Below are 8,219 nucleotides of genomic sequence, written 5' to 3'. Positions count from 1 at the left end.
CTGGGTGGCGTCTATCTCCATGCACACTCAGTCCTATGTGGGGCTTTAAATACGACCTTCAGCAGGTTGAATCATGGTGCCCCAAAAGGTATGTCCATACCCTAATCTTGGAAACCTGTGAATGTGATCTTATCTGGAAAACATTCCTTTGCAAATGTAATTAAGGATCTTGAGATGAGATTGTCTTGGATTAATTTAATTTAATTCTTTGGCTCCAGGGACTTCCCTGGTGGTCCAGTGGCTAAGAGTCTGTGCTCCCAATGCAGGGGGCCTGGGTTCCATCTCTGGTCAAGCAACTAGATCCCACATGCCACAAGTAAGGATTCACATGGTCTCAACTAAGACCAAGTGCAACCAAATAAATAAATAAATATGAAAAAAATCTCAGATCCCTTTTCCCTCGCTCCCCAAGCCTCAGCTGTTTCTTATAAATATCCTGAGCCCCTCACCTTCAGGGAGGTGGGTTTGAGATTTGCTCCCCCTTCTCCTTGCTTAGCTGCCTTGTGAGCAAACCCTTTCTCTGCTACAAATCTTGGTGTTTCAGGCTTGGCTTGCTGTGTGTCAGGCCGACAAACCTAGTACAGAACACAAACTATAGAGGACAGTCCAGTGGGTGACTGAGACTTCCTTTCCAGGGCCACCTGTGCCCTGTCTCCAGAACATGGCATAGATTTGTGATTCCGTGCACTTCCTGACGCCAGGGGGCAGCATTCCCACTCCGGTCTTCGTGAATGGCACTCCTGGAGTTGTGCAGTGCACAGCCTCCACAGCTGTACCAGGCCGTCCGGTTCCATGTGTCTCCTCTGACTCCCTTTCTCTGCTCATTCAGCGGCCAGAGCAGGAAGGAGACCCAGAGGGGCAAATCACATGCCCAGCTCACTCTCCCTGTGTGATCTTGGGAAGTGACTTCCCTTTCAAAGATGCAGTTTACTCTCCTGAAAAATGGGTCCCTACTAAACAGCTCCTCCCCACTTCATGATTATTTTCCTTGTTAGCACTTAGCACCCTCTAACCTGAGATCCATTTGACTTATTTATCTCGTTTCCTGTTGTTCTCTTCTCTTGAATATCGGCTCTGAGGAGCAGGGAATTTCATCTGATTTGTTCACTGCTATATTCCTGGAACACAGGAATGGAACAGACACACAGTAGGTGCTTAGTAAGTAGTTGTCAAAACCAACACAGGAATACATGAACAGGGTCGTATGGAGGAGTCAGTTTGATGGCCGTGTGGAAAGTTTCCTGTCAGGCATCTAGGATGTGCCCCAAACACGCTCACTACTATTATCTATCAAAGTGTTTATTAACTTTTTCTATTTAAAACATTTTTTTTTTTTTTTTTGGTTGTTCTAAGCGCACTCCCCGCCTCCCCGCGTTGGAAGTGCGGAGTCTTAACCACTGGACCTCCAGGGAAGTTCTATCATTCTTATTATTTTAATTTGGCGCTCACTCTCTAACTAAGCCACTAGGCTTCCCTGGTGGCTCAGAGGTTAAAGCGTCTGCCTGCAATGCGGGAGACCCGGGTTTGATCCCTGAATCGGGACGATCCCCTGGAGAAGGAAATGGCAACCCATTCCAGTACTCTTGCCTGGAGAATCCCATGGACGGAGGAGCCTGGTAGGCTACAGTCCACGGAGTCGCAAAGAGTCGGACACGACTGAGAGACTTCACACGACTGAGAGACTTCACACGACCAGTCGTCTCACTAGAGAATGAGGAGGTCCTAGTGAGGCGGGGGAGTGGGGGGGCTGGTGGGCGGTGACTCTGGACCATTCTGTCCTGCAGGCCCAGGACTCAAATGTTTCAGCCCGGTCTGTCTATACGCAGAGTTGGAGACCTGGGGGGGATCATATTAGAGTGACTGCGGTATTAAGGGGTGAGGGAGGGGCCGGGCCTCAGTCACCCGTGCCCCACAGCCTTCCTGTTATTTTTTTCTCTACCAGCCATCTGACGAGGAGAGTTTCCGGTGTTCCTCGCCCGCGTTCCCTGCATCAGAGCGCACAGCTTCCCCGCCCCTCCTGCCTCCTCCCCGGCGGCGCTAGCCACCCCGCCCACTCGGCACCAGGCAGGGCTGTGTTAGAACTGTGGGCAGGTCGGCCTCAGAGGCCCCAGGTGGGGCCAAGGATGGGGAGAAAATTCTGGGTGGAGTCTGAGCCTCGCCTCGGTCCGCTGGATGGGAGTTCGGAAGCTCTGGGTAATTCAGTTCCGGAGGAGGAGGCGAAATAAGTCAGCGTGTCCCAGACAGTCCCTGGGGAAGACCTCGCCTCAGTTTGATGGGTGCGTGAAAAGCGCTTCCTGCCAGTCACCGAGGAGACGCCCAAGACCGACCAGATGGGCGCCTGTAATTGTAGCCAAATAAGGGCAGAGCATCCGGTCCCATCGCTCCCCATCACTTCATGGCAAATAGACGGGGGAAAAGTGGAAACAGTGACAGATTTTACTTTCTTGGGCTCCAAAATCACTGTGGATGGTGACTGCAACCACAAAATTAAAAGACACTTGCTCCTTGGAAGAAAAGCTATGACAAACCTAGACAGCGTATTTAATGCAGGGACATCACTTTGTTGACAAAGGTCCGTGTAGTCAAAGCTATTGTTTTTCCAGTAGTCATGTATGGATGTGAGAATTGGACAATAAAGAAGGCTGAATGCTGAAAAATTGATGCTTTCGAACTGTGGTGCTGGAGAAGACTCTTGAGGGTAACTTGGACAGCAAGGAAATCCAACCAGCCAGTCCTAAAGGAAATTAACCCTGAATATTCATTGGAAGGACTCATGCTGAAGCTGAAACTCCAATACTTAGGCCACCTGATTAGAAGAGCCAACTCAGTGGAAAAGACCCTGATGCTGGGAAAGATTGAGGGAAGGAGGAGAAGAGGGCGATGGAGGATGAGATGGTTGGATGGCATCACTGACTCAATGAGCATGGGTTTGAGCAAACTCCGGGAGACAGTGGAGGGACAGAGGAGCCTGGCGTGCTACAGTGCATGGGGTTGCAAAGAGTCAGACCCGACTTAGGGACTGAACATCAACAACAGTTGTAGCATGAGCTGCCCTGGAATTCTGTTGCCTATGTGGAAGGAGGCTGGCTGGTAGTGGAGGAATCAGTGAGCCCGGAGGGGCCTGACTTTAGTCAAGGTTTGGTAGGCTGGACAGTCACTCATTCATTCAACAGTCATCTTATTGGACACCTAATGTGTGACAAGATGGTGATACCTGTTGAGGAAAAACATAATGAGTGGACTGTATGGAAAAGGGCAGTCTTGCAACTTGAGTTTTATAAAGTCTCACTGAGAGGGAGACATTGGATCTCAGACTTCCAGTTTCTGCAGGACACCAGAAGCTTGCTGTCCTCAGGGCCTTTGCACAGACTTGAATGCTTTTTCTCCACATATTTACAGGGCCTTCCCCCCACCTCCTTCTGTGGATTTCAGTTGTCAGGTGTTTCCTGATCAGCTTCTCTTCCCCTCCTTCTCACCACTTCCTCCTCCTCTTTCTCCTCCCCCTCCTCCCTTCTTCTTCTTTATAAACTGAGATATAATTGACATGGGCTTCCCAGGTGGTGAAGTGGTGAAGAATCTGCCCGCCATTGCTGGAGACACAGGAGACAGGGATTCGATCCCTGGCTTGGGAAGCTCACCTATAGAAGGAAATGGCAACCCACTCCAGTATTCTTGCCTGGGATAATCCCATGGACAGAGGAGCCTGGTGGGCTATAGTCCGTAGGGTCTTAAAGAGTCCAACACAAATGAGCGATTGAGCATGCACATGTAATTGACATATGATAGTATATTAGTTTTTTGTATAAACATAATGATGTGATATATGTATATACTGTGAAATGATCACTGCATAAAGTCTAATTAACATCCATCCATAACAGCACATAGCTACACTTCTTATTTTCTTGTAATGAGAACTTTCTTGTTCTCAATTCTTGTACATTTCTTGTAATAAGAACTGCTTACTCAATGAAAGTGATATTATTTCAAGGCATGGATGTGCTATACTGTAATACACATATAGACACGTAAAAAATGTGGTTCTAAGAGTGCTAATTGTTCAGCAAGATTAGAAGGGCGTTACATCAGTAAATGATGTGCTGACCATTTTTTATTGCATGGAGAAATACAGTGAAAAAAAAAAGTCACTCATCATGCTTGACTCTTTGAGACCCCATGGACTGTAGCCCACCAGGCTCCTCTGTCCATGGAATTTTCCAGGCAAGAATACTGGAGTGGGTAGCCATTCCCTTCTGCAGTGGATCTTCCTGTCACAGGAATCAAACCCAGGTCTCCTGCATTGCAGATGGATTCTTTATCTTCTGAGCCACCAGGGAAGCCCATTGCTTGTAGAAGTATATTTAAAAACTCATGTATAAAAATGTATTTGGGGGGCACTTTCCTGGTGGACCAGTGGTTAAGACTGCAAACTTCCAATGCGGGAGGCACAAGTTCGATCCCTGGTGAGGGAACTAAGATCCCACATGCCATATGGTGTGTCCAAAAACAAAGAATCAAAAACCATGTTTTTTTGAGTGTTCCTTGCTCATCCAGTTGTGAACAGTTTTACTTTAGTGAATGGATATGTAGATAATTTGTAACGCATGTAGAGAAATGTCTAGAAATGCAGGTGAAAAAAAAAGATGTTCCTATGAGTGTTACTTGAGGAAAAAAAGAAAAGAAAAAACATCCACTCTTTTACCAACTTTCAGATATACCCAGTCACCACCTTCTACTTCTTTCTTCTCCTTTTTTCTGTGCCATGCACCTGTGCCATGGCAGTTGGAGTCCTAACCACTGGACTGCCAGGGAACGCCCCTGATTAAGAAGGAACACCTTAAACGTGTATAATTCCCTACCTTTCCCTTAGCACTGCTTTAGTTACACCCCACATATTTTTGTATGGTATGTTTTCACTTTTATTTAATTAAAGATATTTTCAAGTTTTGACTTTCTGTTTGACTCTGTGGGTGTGATTTAATTTCCACCTACTTGTGGATTTTCCAGTTCTTGTTCTGTGATTTCTAGTGTAGTTTGGTTGTGGTCCAAGACCATGTTTTGTGTGATCTATATTCTGTGATCTTCCTTACTATTGCCACGCACCCCACCACTATGCACACTCGATTCCTCTTGCCTGCTTTATTTTTCTTCTTTTTTCTGCTTATGCCTATCTAACAACATTTCTAAGATATATTTTTTATTGAAGTATAGATGGTTCACAATATTATACTAACTTCAAGTGTGCAACATAGTGACTCAACATTTTTATAGATTATACTCCATTTAAAGTTATAACGAACTTCCCTGGTGGTCCAGTGGCCAAGAATTCGCCTACCAATGCCGGGGACATAGGTTCGATCCCTGGTCTGGTAAGATCCCACATGCCTCGGGGCCACTAAGCCCGTGTGCCACACTACTGAGCCTGAGCTCTAGAGCCCTTGAGCTGCCGCTCCTGAGCCCAGGCTCCGCAACTACTGAAGTCCGTGCGTCTAGAGCCTGTGCGTCACAAGACAAGTCACCGCAATGAGAAGCCTGCGAACCACAAGGAAGAGTAGCCCCTGCTCGCTGTCATTAGAGAAAAGTTCAAGCAACAACAAAGATTCAGTGCAGCCAAAAAAAAAAAAAAAGACAAAATACTGGCTGTATTTCCTGTTGCTGTACAATATATACTTGTTGCTTATTTATTTTATTCATAGTAGTTTCTATTTCTTAATCGCCTATCCCTATCTTGACCCTCTTCTCTTCCTTCTCCCTGCTGGTGACCACTAGTTTGTTCTTGATACAAGATATCTTATTAATTTATTTTATTCATTATCTCTGCTCCCAAGACTCTTGAGAGTCCCTTGGACTGCAAGGAGATCAAACCAATCAGTCCCCTAAGAAATCAACCCTGAATATTCATTGGAAGGACTGATGCTGAAGCTGAAACTCCAATACTTTGGCCACATGATTCGAAGAGATGACTCACTGATTTATGACTCCCAGCTTAAGTCAGTGAGCTGACTCACTGACATGCTGGGAAAGGTTGAAGGCAGGAAGAGAAGGGGGTGGCAGAGGATGAGATGGTTGGATGGCATCACTGAAGGGAAGTTACATGGCTCGAAATAGCCTGGAGCTGAAACTCCCCTCCAGGTCCTCCCCACCATTCTAAGCAAAACAAAGACCTCTCTCACCCGAAGGAAGAAAAAAAAAAGGACTTTAAGGTTGATTACACCCAGCTCCCAGCCAGTCCAGCCTCTGGCCGATGTCCAGAATTCCTTGCCCCAGCCCTTTAAGAGATAACTACTCCGAACAACCTTGGAGAAGAACAGGCTCCCTTAAGACAGTAGCTTTCCACGTATATGCCTATATATACTTACTCTTTTCTTGGGTTAGTGCAACAGCTCACTAATCTGACTGCTGCCTCTTCTCGCCTCATTAAAGGTGATCTGTTCCTGTAAAGTGCCGGTCTCCTTCTTTTTCCGAACCTTGTCTTCTCTAACTCCCTTACCCTACATTTACCAACTCAATGGACATGAGTTTGAGCAAACTCTGGGAGATAGAGAAGGACAGGGAAGCCTGGCGTCCCACAGTCCATGGGGTCACAAAGAGTCAGAACAACAACAACTACTCCCAAGGGTAGGGATTTTTGTTGTTATTGTTGTTCACCAATGTCTCCCTAGTTCCTAGAACAGAGCCTAACATGTAGTCGGTGGTCAATACACATCTGTTGAACGGATAAATGAATGGATAAACGTTGAATGGATAAATGTTCCCAATTTCCATTGGACATATCAGGAGACCTTTGCTCAGAGATGTTGTTCTACTCCCCTGAAGTCACACAGCAAGAGGGACAGAGCTGGGTCAGCCTGAGCGCATGGCTTTACATTATACCCAGTTGATAGGACTGGATTTCACTACCAGTTCCTGCATATCTGCTGTGTGTCAAGTCTCAAGGTAGGACCTTGGCTGTGTGGACATCACCCTCGCATAGTGAGACCATCCGGCCTTCACCTTATTTACCTTCCCCAGGCTCACACTCCTTAAAGGATGCTCTTGATGGCCAGAGATCCTCGCTGTCCTCTTGGCTGGTGCCTCCAGCCCATCCCTTCCTTACCCCTCCACCCTGACCCCCCATATCCATCTGGAATCTGATACTCATTGCTCAGTGGGTATTTGCTGGGCAGACAGGGTCTTCCTTCTCAGGTGAACCTCCATTTCCCCATCGGTAGAATGGGAACAGCCCACCTACACCTCAGGTAGATGGGAGAGGTTCTGTGTGTGACATCATGGAAACGGGAAAGTCCAGCCCCTGGGGTGAGCTTTCTTTGGAGAGGGGGTCCGGTCGGCTGCCGCCTTCCCACCTCAAGTAGGGCTGGGGCCATCCCCCTGGGCATGTGCCGGTGAAGAGTTTCCGCTGGCGGAGACTGTGAATTGCTTATTCTGAGACCGTGAGGTGAGAAGTAAATTCCACCTCATTTAAGTCACCTTTTTGTTCTGAATCTCTGTTATGACCACCCAGCCCAATATCCTAACATGTACAAGGATGTGACCGACGGGGTTTCCTTATTGTTTAAGCCAATCTGAGTTGCATTTCCTTTAACTTTTAGTGGAAAGCCCCTCAAAAGAGGAATTGGGGTCTTGCCCTCTGGGGTATGTAATATGCTATGCCTACTGAAACAAATCATCACAAATGTAGTGGTTTAAAACAATGAAAATGAATTCTTTTATAGTTCTGGAGGTCAGAAGTTCAAAATTGGTTCATGTGGCTGAGACCAAGGGGTCAGCAGGACCACTGTCTGTCTGAGGCTTCAGTGGGGACATCTTTTTCTTTTTCTTTTTTTTTGCTTTTCAAAAAAAATTATTTATTTTTGGCTGTGTTGGGTCTTCATTGCTGAGCTGGGCTTTCTCTAGTTGTGGCAAATGGGGGATACCCTAGTTGCTGTTTAAGGGTTTCTCTTGTTGCGGAGCATGGGCTCTAGGGCATGCGGGCTCAGTAGCTGTGGTACATGGGCTTAGTTGCTCCACATCATGTAGGATCTTCTCAGACCAGGGATCGAACCTGTGTCTCCTGCATTGGCAGGTGGATTCCATTGAGTCACCAGGGAAGCCCAGTCATGAAGTTTTGGGGCTATGTCTTTTGTAGCAATAGGGAGCCTAGAACTTCACTGTGGAATGTGGGAGTACTTAGCACCGATCACTTTAACATCTTGTTGCAAATGTCACTGCTTCCGGGAGGC

This window comes from Bison bison, unplaced genomic scaffold (genome assembly GCF_000754665.1).
Source record: "Bison bison bison isolate TAMUID 2011002044 unplaced genomic scaffold, Bison_UMD1.0 scf7180017864365, whole genome shotgun sequence".
Taxonomy (NCBI): Eukaryota; Metazoa; Chordata; class Mammalia; order Artiodactyla; family Bovidae; genus Bison; species Bison bison.
This window is presented reverse-complemented; position numbering follows the sequence as displayed.